The sequence below is a fragment of the Acinonyx jubatus genome, chromosome C1 (genome assembly GCF_027475565.1).
Source record: "Acinonyx jubatus isolate Ajub_Pintada_27869175 chromosome C1, VMU_Ajub_asm_v1.0, whole genome shotgun sequence".
NCBI classification, from domain to species: Eukaryota; Metazoa; Chordata; class Mammalia; order Carnivora; family Felidae; genus Acinonyx; species Acinonyx jubatus.
Window position 1 is genome coordinate 187,269,218 of NC_069381.1, and position 13,056 is coordinate 187,282,273.

At 37.7% G+C, this 13,056-nt stretch overlaps 1 protein-coding gene and 1 long non-coding RNA gene across 9 annotated transcripts in view; both read left to right on the forward strand.

Moving 5' to 3' along the window:
* The window catches only part of PARD3B (par-3 family cell polarity regulator beta), a 997,127-nt gene that overhangs the window by 105,009 nt on the left and 879,062 nt on the right, over positions 1-13,056 (forward strand). The window lies entirely within an intron of this gene.
* LOC128314110 (uncharacterized) lies at positions 900-7,445 on the forward strand. The gene is made up of 2 exons (XR_008295529.1): positions 900-4,112; positions 4,164-7,445. It is a non-coding gene; the product is annotated as an uncharacterized LOC128314110 (long non-coding RNA).

Consider the following 13,056-nt stretch of genomic DNA (forward strand, 5'->3'; position numbering starts at 1 on the left):
TCATGTTTTGTATTCTTTGGTTGCTGGATTATAGGGTAGTTCTCTTTTTAACTTTTTGAGGAACCTCCGTATTGTTTTCCACAGTGGCTGCACAAGTTTGCCTTCCCACAGGCAGTGCATGAGGATTCCTTTTCCCCAAATCCTTGCCAACACTTGTTTCTTGTGTTGTTGATTTTAGTCCTTCTTACAGGTGTGAGGTGATACTTTGTTGCAGTTTTGGTTTGCATTTCCCTGATGAGTGATGTTGAGTATCTTTTCATGCGTCTATTGACCATCTAGATGTCTTCTTTGGAGAAATGTCTGTTCATACCTTCTGCCCATTTCTTCTTCTTAAAAAAATTTTTTTAAATGTTTATTTTTGAGAGAGAAAGGGATGGAGGGAGGGAGTGAGGGAGAACTGGGGGGGGGCAGAGAGAGAGGGAGACCCAGAATCTGAAGCGGGCTCCAGACTCCGAGCTGACAGCACAGAGCCCAATGTGGGACTTGAACTCACGAATGTGAGATCATGACCTGAGCCAAAATCAGACGCTTAACCAACTGAGCCACCTAGGCATCCCCTGCCCCTTTCTTAAGTTATTTTTGGGTATTGTATAAGCTTTTTCTGTATATTTTTGATGTTAACCCATTATTCAATATGTCATTTGCAAGTATCTTCTCTCGTTCAGTAGGTTGCCTTTTAGTTTTGTTGATTGCTTCTTTCTGTGTGTGGAAGCTTTTTATTTTGATGTAGTCCCAATAGTTTATTTTTGCTTTTATTTCACTTGCCTCAGGAGACATATGTAGAAAAATGTTGTGGGGCGCCTGGGTGGCTCAGTTGGTTAAGCGTGTGACTTCAGTTCAGGTCATGATCTTACCACTTATGAGTTCAAGCCCTGTGTCAGGCTCTGTGCTGACCTCTCTCTCTGACCCTCCTCCTGCTTGCACTCTGTGTCTCTCTCAAAAAATAAATAAACATTAAAAAAAATTAAAAAAAGAATGTTGCTATGGCCAGTGTCAGAGAAATTACTGCTTGTGTTCTCTTCTAGGATTTTTATGGTTTCAGGTGTTACATTTAGGTTCTTAATCTATTCTGAGTTTATTTTCATTTATTGTGTAAGAAAGTGATGCAGTTTCAGTCTTCTGCATGTAGCTGTCCAGTTTCCCCAATGCCATTTGTTGAAGAGATTTTTTTTCCCATTGTGTATTCTTGCCTCCTTTGTTGAAGATTAATTGACCATATAATTGTGGGTTTGTTTCTGGGCTTTCTATCTTGTTCCATTGATCTATTTTTTTGTTTTTAATCTTGATTTTTTGAAAAAAATTGTATCCAAGTTATATTTGTGGTTGTTCATGCTTGTGAATAAAAACTGGTTTGAGGTAAGTAATAATGCCTAGACTAGTCATTTTTTGGAGAGGAAGCTGGTTTTGAGTATCTATTTACTCTGTGTGTCAGGCCTGCAGTTGTGTTTGGACACACCATGGTTGTAATTCATACTCTTGGTTTAACAACACTTTCATATATAATTATCATTACTTTGTAATTACAGCAATAAAATCCATTCTTTGGGAACTATTCCAGTATTTAGAATACTGAAAATAAGTGTGCTTAGTACCAGTTGTCACAATGATTTTTCCAATGCTTGAATTTCTAAGAAATCAGCTTCTATTGTACTTCAAAACAAAACTGATGTCTAATAAAATTCTCTTTTTAGAGATGGCAGCTCTTTGTAGAACCTGAAAAGGAAAACTTTAAATCAAAAGGAATAGTCACAGAAAGGATTTAATGTTCTTCTATTTAGAATTATGGAGAAGGAAGAAGAAATCATAAAACTTTCTGAGAAAAAAAACAGCCTGGAGCCTTAAGAATATGCTTTGCTTTATTTAGAGATTAAATCAGAGAATAAACCTAGGGGTGGGGTGGAGCTCTCTCTAGTAGAGAGAGAGAGAGAGACAGACAGACAGACTTTGTCAGCCCATTTGTTCCTTGGACTCCTCTTGGTTTACAGTATTTCTTGGAAAGCTATGTGGAATTGTCTCTAAGCTTGTCTCTATTGAAATATTGGTCTGTTGGTCTTTGCTATACTTTGGTCCTGGCGTAATGGCCCAGACTAAAGCCATTGGACCAAAGGAGGAGAGGGCCATGAAAAGAGAATGTAAGCAGTGCAGGCAATTAGTGCATGGGTAGACTTTTCCAGGCCATTGCATAAACTCAAACTTGGTTATAGTGCTGCTTTTTATTAACTATGTCTAGGAATTCAATGATGTATGCTTTTCCTAGTGAGTAATTGGATATTATCACAGGGAAGATTTCCAATTCCACACCAAGATGACATGGAACACTCTCTGTAGTTGGTCCGTCATGATACTAGGAAAATTTCTGATTGCTGCCAATTGTAATGTTAGCATAAGAATATCTATGAGGCTGTAGCTATCAAAACATGAATCTTTTTATCTAGAGATTGAGGAAGCTATTTCGTGTGGTAAGACAAAAATATATTCTAGAGAATAGTATAATTTCATCGATTTGTCCATCTGTTTCCAGGGATTCAGCTCTTCCGTCCCTGCAGTGAATGCTGTCTCCTTGTCCTGGACTTTGTCCCTTATCACAACACTTACTGGACGCTATCGCTTGAATATTTCACTGCCACCTCCAACATAGCTCCGGTGTCTAAAATAGAAATCGTTATCTTCCTGCAAATTTGACTCCCTATGTAACTTAAGAGTTGTAAGGATGCTGTTGATCACCTACTTGTTCAGATTAGGAACTGCAAATTCTTCTGGATATCTTCCCCAACAGAAGTTCACACATACAGATCTTTACATGAAATTCAGGGCTGACTACTTAGCTCCTCTTGGAGCCAATCCAAGGATATGACATTAAAAACAAAAACAACCCTGACAGGATGAAGTCAGGGGCCCACTGTGCAGTACTCTGTGTGTGGGTTAGTAACACCAGGTTAGTTGTTGGTCCTCCAAGGGAGACTTGTCTTTTTCTCTGCTCCTCTGTTATACAGAATTGGATAATTCTCCTCGCTTGGTAACCTTTGTGTACCCTTTTTTTGTTTTTATTTTTTGAGAGAGAAAGAGTGGGGGAAGGGCAAAGGGAGGGGTGTGGAGAGAATCTTAAGCAGGCTCCATGCCCAGCATGGGGCTTGACTCGGGACTCAATCTCACGACCCTGAGCTCATGACCCTGAGCTCACCACCTGAGCCTAAATCAAGAGTTGGTCACTTAAGCTACTGAGCCACCCAGGCACCCTTTGTTTACCCTTTAAAACTCAGCCAAGTCATAACTCCCCTAAAGTTGAAATTATGTCTCCTGGATATCTGTTTTTCAAATGTCATGTTATAGTGTTATTTTTTCATGAGGACACATTTCTCTATTTAGGGATGGAAAGTTCTCCGAGGACAGACAGTTCTTTATTTCAGGATCCAGAGAACAAAGGCTATGTATCCAGCAAACACTTTTGGTTAATCTTCTCCATCTTTCTCCTTCTCTATTCTCTCTCTCTTTCATCTCTCTTTTTGGCATCTCAACCCTTCATGTGTGATCTTCTCAAATATTTTTTACATACCAAAGTAAACTCTTATTACTTATTGCTGTGTTAAAATTTTTTTTAACGTTTACTTATTTTTGAGACAGAGACAGAGCATGAACAGGGGAGAGTTAGAAAGAGAGGGAGACACAGAATCCAAAGCAGGCTCCAGGCTCTGAGCTGTCAGCACAGAGCCTGACGTGGGGCTCGAACTCACTGACCATGAGATCATGACCTGAGCCGAAGTCGGACGCTTAGCAGACTGAGCCACCCAGGTGCCCCTTACTTATTGCTATGTTAACTGAAAGTACAAAAATAATTCCACTGTGATTATTATTTTTTTTAAGTTTTTAAATTTATTTTGAAGGGAAAGAGAGAGAGAGAGAATGAATATGAGTGGGGGAGGGGCAGAGAGAGACAGAGAAGAGAGAGAATCCCAAGCAGGCTCTGCGCTGGCAGTGCAGAACCCGACTTGGGGCTGGAACTCAAGAAGTGTGAGATCATGACCTGAGCCGAAATCAAGAGTTGGATACTTAACCAACTGAGCCACCCAGGCACCCCAACACTGATTATTTTAACAATAAATCTGAAATATGTTGTCTTTTTCAAAATTAGAAATCTCTCATTGCTTCTCGGCCTTTTGGCTAAGATCAAGTGTAAAATTAGAAATCTCTCCCTATAGGTGATTTGAAGAATTCTAAAAAATATTTAATTGAGCATTTATATATACTAATTTATTAATAAAATAATAAGAGGGTTTCCCTTAGGATTATTTCCAAAGCAGGTTTTTTCCCTATGAGAATATGTAATTTAAATTTATTAGAATACGTTGAATCACAACTGAGGTTTATTGTACAATAAATCATAACTCATGTGAAGAGTTGGATATGCATGAATTTGCGAGATATTCTTATGATAATTTTACAAGACAAAAATACTCCTCCCCAAAGAACTTGGAAGTAAACATAAAATGGCAGGTATGAACCCCGTTTTTAAAGATTAGGGGTCAGGAAAATTGTGTTTCTGCCCTTTGCTCCTGCTTCCGTAAGATAGATACCCAGTGAAAGTGGTTGATTTGACCACATCTTAAAATCTTGGATGGTTTTTAGGCAATTTTAGGCATTATTTATCCAGAAGTGCTGGTGCCTTTTGATTCTGAACAGGATTCTGGAGAATTCTTATTTGATGTTAAAGTTGTGAGAATGTGAATGGTTGAAAGTCATGTGTATTTGAAAACTACCCATACTCAGTCCCTGAGGCTGAGATGAAGGAAACTGTCACTTTACTGACTCTATGGTATTTGCTAAACAAATAAGTAAGGTTGGGAAAACCTCAGGCTCTGTGATATATATAAAGAAAATGCAGTTCTTTGAGCACAGTAATTTATTAGAAAAAAAAATAAAGGGTGCCCATTGATCTGTGTGGAATTTAGGCAGTGACTTACATATTTTCTTTACTGATCCTTTTCATAACTGAGATTATTCAAGAGAAATCCTCCTATCTATTTATTTTCCTCAAGCACCTCCCTAATGATGTGAAGGGGAAAAGACGTTTTTGGCTTTATTGGTTTCTTAAGCAACAACCTGTGCTTCTGCTTAATATGAGCCATCATACAAGGAATTTTCCTGTGTATCCGGACTCCAGGCCTTTTAAACCTTTGCTTGTAGGTATTACAGTTCATCAGCTTAGAAGTTCGCAGTCAAATTTGGGTTAACTCCCTCAGACTCAGCTTAATAGTCCATTTTTGTGGGAGTACTTTAGTACCTAAGTATTTATTAAATGATGATTGTTAATGAGATACAAAAAAAAAAAGTGATCATGTGATTTCTTTTGGTTCAATAGAGCCACCTACATTTCACTAAGCATCAAAGGTGGGTAATTTCAAATTCCCAAAGCATTCGAAGAGAATACTTCAATCATGCTTGTTTGCTCTCTGAACTTGACAGCATAACATGATTGAGGTTTCTTTTCTGGATAGTCAAAGTCTTTTATGTTTGTTTTCTCAATGGTTTTATTATTAAGAGTAACTGCAACAGCATCTCTCTTTTTCTTCAAGGATGCTTTCTGGTTCTAGCCAAAGCTAGAATGGAATGTTGTCTGCATCCCAGAAACCCTCAAGTGGCCCTGCTAAAATTCTTTTCCCCTGATCTAGAGGACACCAATCTCCTGAATTTGTGACTATTATTCCTTGATTTTCTTTACTACCTAAATATAGAATTCTAAACAGTTTAGTTTCTCATGATTTTTGAACTCTAAATGAAAGTACTCATAACAGTTTTTTGCCAGAATGCTTTCATTCAACATTGTGAAATTCATCCATGTTATTGCATAAAGCTGTAGTTTGTGAAGTTTCATAGTTACATGACATTCCCTCAATAATATAACAGAGTCTAGTTAGTTATCCATTCTCTTGATTGTTTGCGTCGGTTTGAGTTGGGGGCTGTTCTGAGCAAGGTGCAGTGAACATGCTTACACAGATATCCAAGCGTGTAAGTGGACTGTTTCCCTTAATGTACAGATGAGTGGATCATAGAGTTAGACTCATTATCCACTTCACCAGACAATGAAAGTCGTTTTACATATTAGTTGTGCCAGTTCACATTTTCATCCTGGTTCCTGAGTCCTGGTTCCTCCTTATTATTGTCCTTATAACCCTTATTATTACTAGTTACTGCTTTTGCTATTTGGATGCGTGTGTAGTGACATCTCATTGTAGTTGTAATTTGTGTTTCCTGATAACCAACAGTTCTTTTCACACGTGTATTGGCATTTATTTGGCCTTTTCTGTGACGTTTTTGTTCTTGAGGAGACTTTTTATCGGGTTTTCATTTTTTAAGACCTTCATTATATAGTCTGGATATCTGGTCTTCAGATATTGTTGTGTTACCAGTCTATTCTCCTGTTTTGTGGTTTGTTTACATTTTATGATTAGACGTTTAATTAAAATTTATCTTTTCCCCTGTGTTTTATGCCGTTTGTGTTATATTTGGAGACTGAATTTTCAATCTTGTTATTTCTAATTCGTTGAAAAACTTTGGGTTGGACTTGTGTGAGTTCTATGAAATAGGACTGGAAGAAAAATTGCCATAGTGTACTGTCTCTAACGCAGAGTGCTACAATATCATAGTAATGTCTAATTGTAAATTGAAGATATAATTTAGAAATAGACTTTAAATGTTTTTAAGGGCTGAGTTTTTAGAACTTTAAGAGGAGCAGGGATAGAATATTTAGTGGGTAATTAAATCACACATATAGGTGATGATAAATTATAGTTTTGTTTTGTTTTTTTGAGGGGATAGTGTCAGAACAGTTAAAAGTTGTACAGTATTAAAAGGTACAAATAATGTAACTGATGGCAAGGCAGAAGATCTGTGAAGGGAGATGCTAAATTTGGGTACTAAGATATATCACATATGACATGACCCAAAACCCCGGAGTCTATCTTCACATTACTTGTTATTATTTATTATTATTATGTGCACTTTATTATACTTTCAAAAGGATTTAAAATTTTTATGTGTATTTGGATAAGGTGACTCCACAATAGTAGAAATCTTCCAGCTTCAAAGGAGAGTTTTTGTTTTGTTTTTGTTTTTTTGTTTTTTTTTTCTTTTTTTGAGGCTACGCTGGTATTTAGAGAATGCTGGTCCTCAAATTTTGAATGCATTTTTTGAGTTACACTCACAACCATATAAGTTATAGGTACTTGATGCATTAGTTTATGGATAAGAATTCAGTCTCCTGTCTTCGTCACCACAATATTTATTTTTAAAAGAAAATTTCTTTAGGTACAATTTGCATAAAATAAAATGGACTTATTTCAAGTGTACTTTTAGAGTTTTGACAAATTTATATATTCCTATATATCCATTATTGTAAATTCACCAGTGTGAATGAATGAATGAATGAATGAATTCACCAGTAATGAAATTCACCATTCCATTGTTGGGTATACCGCATTTCAGTTTGTAGTTTTCAACTCTCATGAATAAAGGTGTTGGGAGCTTTCACGTACGACTGTATTTTTAGGTATGTGTTTCATTTCTCCTGGGTAGCTACTTAGTAGTGACAACTATGGGTCAAATGGCAAGCATTTATTTAGCCGTATAAGACAATGCCAAATCCTTTTCCAAAGTGGTTGTACCCTTTCACATTCGCACCAGAAGTATGAGTGTTCTTATTGTTTGACATCTTTGCCAGTACTTGTGTTTGACATGTTCAGTCAAGTGATGGTGAACATGTTCCTTAAGATGTTCCTATCTTTTGCCCATGTTTGATTGATCTGTTTGTCATTACTGGGTTTTAGGAGTTTTTAAAATACTATTTGGTTACAGGTCCTTTTGTCACATTGTCTTCCAAAGACAGCTTCAAAATTGTCATGATAGTGTCATTACAAGTGTTTGACTACTTGGTCGTTTTGGATGTCTGAGTCTTAAACTACCCCTCCACACAGCAGGGTTTCTAGTTTTTTACTCAATGGATGTAGGTGTGTGGGGGACAATGAGAAACAAAGAAAGGTTGCTATTATTATGGCAAAAACAAAAAAGTCTAACACTTTGAGTTATATCTGCTTTTAAATTATGAGTACAGTTCAGTTGTGTAAATACTATGTGATCTTGATAGACATCTGTCACAGCTATGTGTTTCTTCATATGACATCCAGATTCTTAGCATAATCTCTCAAACTCTATGTCAGCTTTAGGTGAATCTTAAAAAAAAAAAATTGTTCAAGGAGACCTGATGTCTGGGGCTAGTTTGACCTCATAAAGCACTGGTTCTTATATTTGAGGGCAAAGTGTGGAGACTCTGCTGACAGCAATGTATTCTCTTCCTGGATGAAAACACACATTTATGAATGTGTACATACATGGGTGGTTTTGCATCAAATCCTACTGAGCTTTATGAACCTTTGAGGCTTATCCAAAGACCCCAGCTTAAAAACCTCTGGAATAAATATTTCTCTTCTCTGTCTTTCTGGGCTGCCCACATCTTCACTGCTTTTCAAGATGCCATATATATATACATATACATATATATATGTATATGTATATATATATATGTATATATATGTGTATATATATATGTATGTATATAATCATGCAGGCCTCTTTACCCATATCATTTTATTATACACACACACACACACACACACACACACGTGTGTGTGTGTGTGTGTGTGTGTGTGTGTATATATATATATATAATATATATTTTATCATGCAGGCCTCTTTACCCATTCTGCAGCCAAGTCCTGATGTGAGACTCCTCTTGCAAAATGTAAAGCTTGGAAAAGAATGGCGAGCACTTGCTTCTCTGTTAACTTAGGGTGGGTTCCTGCCCTCATCCAGTTCTCTTCATAGAAGGAAGACAAGATCCCCTGGACTGAGGAACACTATCTGAGCAAGAAAGGGTTATGGCAACCTCATATAGGTTCCTGAATAAAAGGGGTTAGTTTCTAGCTTTGAGGTGGAACTATAAACAAAAGGATTTTTTTCCTAGTATCATGGGTGAATGCATTTATTTTGGGGTGTTCCTCAGTGAGAGACCTTGAGTACCACCTTGGTTAACTCTTGCCACCTGACAATGACTGTGCTGGGGAATAAAACTGAATTTAGTGACATTGGGTTATTCTGCCATCTTAGCTGACTTGAAGTGATGGGCTTTCTGCAGATAGTAATTTCCGGTGCTGTGGAGGTTATGCTAGTGTTTTTTTATATCCATATAGTGGGTTTTCCTTTCCACTGGAGCATGGATAAGGGGGAGGTAATTGTAAAGGATAGCTATGCACTTAAGTAGAGATTTTGGCAGGGGCCTTTTGAGGGAAGTGATTTGTAAGGAACTGGAAATCAATGTTGGTCATAAAAGTGTTTTTTGTTTGTTTATTTTTGGAGTTTGAAGCATAACATTTGAATAGGAAGAAGTCCTTTAATTTGTGTTAGTTCCTGGGCACAGTGCCCAGTTTCTTGATGGGGTTAAGTTTATCCATGAAAAAAAATGGTAGATTTTCAAAGCCCACGGTGGACCGAGCACACTGTCAAATACAGAACAGAACTCTTGGCGACCTCTCCGACACAAGAGGACCTGGAGATACACTGCTGTGGAGTAGCAACTCCAAGAGAGCAACACCACCTTTCCCCCTGAAATCATTAGATTTGTTGCTTTTACTCCTGGTTGTACTGACTGTGGCTCTTATCTGAAAGTACTTATCATGACTTCAGAAACTTGGCATTTCATTTGTTGGAAATATGGATCTCTTGCTGTTGATTCTTCTGTAGCTCTGTAGCTAAGTTCCTTCTCCAGGTACCAGTAAATCTCTTCTCTTGGATAATTCTGTCCTGAAGCATCACTTTTACATTCAAGACTGTAGACTGCCGGAGGCTTCAGTCAACTCCTACCTCTCCCTAGAGTCATGTGATACTACGTAACTTTCTATGTCCTCTGTTGCTTGCTTATTCAGAACCCTGTCTTCTCTCCACCTGACTCTGCTTGTCTGTTCTCCTCAAGTTGTGCCCTTTGCTTCTTTCCCAGCTGTTTTACTCTTGCTACTTCCTAAGTAGAAAAGCCATTCTGCCTTGCAAAAGTTTTAAGCACACTTTCCTTATTTCTGTGTTCCGAAATTATGCATCATTTGTTCATTTTTATTCAACACGTGTTAAGCCTCTGTATGCAGCCTGTTAGGAGTTGGGGAATATGAAGATAATTACAAAGTGGTCCTTGTGATCATGACCCAGGACATGCCTATGTTTAACCGTTCCATGAAGTGATAAGCATTACGCTAGCTGTGTGAACTTGTCTTGTGGGGACACAGAAGAGGTGGTTCAATTTGGTAGGGAGCCTTAGAGAAAGTCAGCATATACGTCTGTATTAGGTAACAATGCATAACAAAGCATCACAAAACTCAGCAGCTTAAAACATTGAGCGGTTATTGTTGCCTACCAGTCTGTGGTTCTGCTGGGCTGTTCTGGTTTCTTCTGTGTTTACACATTTACCTACAGTAAGCTACATGTTGGGAATGTCTCTGCTGGTCTTCACTGGGCTCTTCCATGCATTAGGGGGTCAGCTGAATGGAGACTGAACTGGAATGGTTTTTGCTGGGATGACTTCTCTCTGGTGGTTTCTCCTTCTCCAGTAGGCTAATCTGGGCTTTTTCTCACAACAGATGACCTTCACGAATCGAGTAAAAGTACTCAAGGCCCTTTGAGTTCTAGGTTGAAAACTGTCACACGGTCATTTCTGTAGCATTCTGTCCAATGCAGTCACAAAGGCAGCCAGTATTCAGAAGAAATGGAGATAGAATCCACTCTTTGATGAGAAGTGCTGCAAAGTTGGATGGCAAAGGTTGTGGGTCCAGAGGGGAACAATTTGGGCCATTTTTACAATCAGTCATTGCACCACAAAGGAAATGACTTTGAATTGAGTCTTTAATGGGTAACCAGGCTTCCTTGAGGTGGCAGAGTGGGTAGAAGGCACTTCAGGTACTGTTTGAGTGCCCTGCCTTCTGACACTGAATCTCTCACTTTAGGCTGACCAGAAAGGCTTGGGCAAATACCAAACCTTCATGCATCGCTTCTTCATCATGTTTATAATGGACAAGCTTTAAGTGGTTAAATGGTAATGGCTCCTATGTCCTCTTACTCAGCTTCTGTGCCTCTGTGTTCTAGGCATGTTCTGAAGTTCTGAGGTTACAGCATGGGTTGTTGGTATCTCTGGATACTCAGTGTTGAGTGCCCTAGTCTTATGAATAATTTTAGAATTGCGTTTTGGGGACCAGGGTCAAGTGATTGTTGCAGGTTGAGTTCAAGACAGTACTGTGTGACCCACATATTACATTGCATTGCTCTGTGCCTTGCTTCTCTTGTTAGGAGTATAGAGACCTGGAGGAGGAGGAGGAAACTCCTTCAGGTGTGCCCCTTATCATTTCACACTTGTTAACACTTAACCCACTATACAAGCTGTGAGTCTTAACTTATTTCCCTCGGGAGAAACTGAGGCACTATGAAGAGATTGTAATTGGATTGATTGCTTTATGAAGGCTGTGTGATTCCTTTTTTTAAATTAAGGTTTGGTTTTGATAGGATGTACCTGTTCAAGTAAAGACATAAAACAAATGAAAACATGATTACTCACTTACATATGAATATTTGTCTGAAGATTATACTTAAGTGGCAAAATGAATTGAAACACTTCTCCACTATACTTAATTTTTAGTGTATGATCATAATTTTTCCCTATTACATTATTTTGGTGTATTTCACTAAGCCATGGCTGCATGCTACTAAAAACTCCAGGAGCCGAAAATACTTAATTTTTAAAATTAAAAAATTAAGATCTTTTTGACAAATACACATTTGATTCTCATATTTTCTATGGCTTGAGTGTTCAAGTGTTTACTGATACCTCTAGGTGCAAAGCCCTGCATGAGACGCTGTGGATGATAAGTGATAACTTAGCCACGATCCTAATCTGTCTGGCAAAGAAAGACAAATGTGCGACTATTAAAGTGCTTCACTATTGGCAGATCATTTTTTCTGATTGCTAGATGACATTAATTTTCCATTTTGCATTTGGGATATGCTAGAATTTTATACTTTGACCTTTACTCTAAGATACTTGGAAGACTAAAAGCTTAAAAAGAAAAAAAAACCCTATTAAAATCTTTTAAGTCAAAGTATCTCAGAAGGGAAGAGGCAAACTAGAGTTGCTTTACATAATGAGTTTATATTTGAGTACTAGGTATGATGTCGGTTTGTTCAGTTTCTTTCACATTCCCATAAATTTCTTAAGTTATTGGATTCTGCAGCTTAAGAACATAGCAAGGATTGGGGTGCCTGGGTGGCTCAGTCAGTTAAGTGTTGACATCTGATGTTTCAGAGCCTGGAGCCTGCTTTGGATTCTGTGTCTCCTTTTCTCTCTTTGCCCCTCCCCTGCATGTGTGCTCTCGTTTGCGCTCTCTCTCTCTCTCTCTCAAAAAAATAAATAAATAAATAAATAAACCTAAAAAAAAAAAGAACATAGAAAGTTTTATTAATTATTGCCATTAAGTTTTTAAAACCTCTCTTGTCTTGGTAAATAGTCTGAACAAAAAATTCTAGGAGTGTCTTCATTGTTTATAACCACTGTGCAAGCCATAAGCCTCTTTGGAAAGTGAGTGGCTGTTCTTTTTTGCCAATTAACTCAAAGTTAGGAATGATAAAAGGAAAGATATTGAGTAGCCTCCAGAATATGCTTTCAACAGTTTTTCCTTTCCTTTTCAAACCTTGGAGAGTTTGATACAGGTTAAACAGATGCCATTTTCATCATTAAATAAATTTCTAGAAATTACAGGTAAAGCTTACATGAGTTTCACATAATTTTTATTCATTTCCATTATATTGACTTCTAGTATTTAAAGGAAAATTGGCTCCAGGGTCCAACAAATGTGTCATATTTAAGAATCCCAACTCTTATTTCCAGGGCATGATCTGTTACTACCAGTGTGTCTGTGGGTATTTTATTCTTTTCTAATAACTTACACAAAGAAATAGTCAAGTGCCCAATCAATT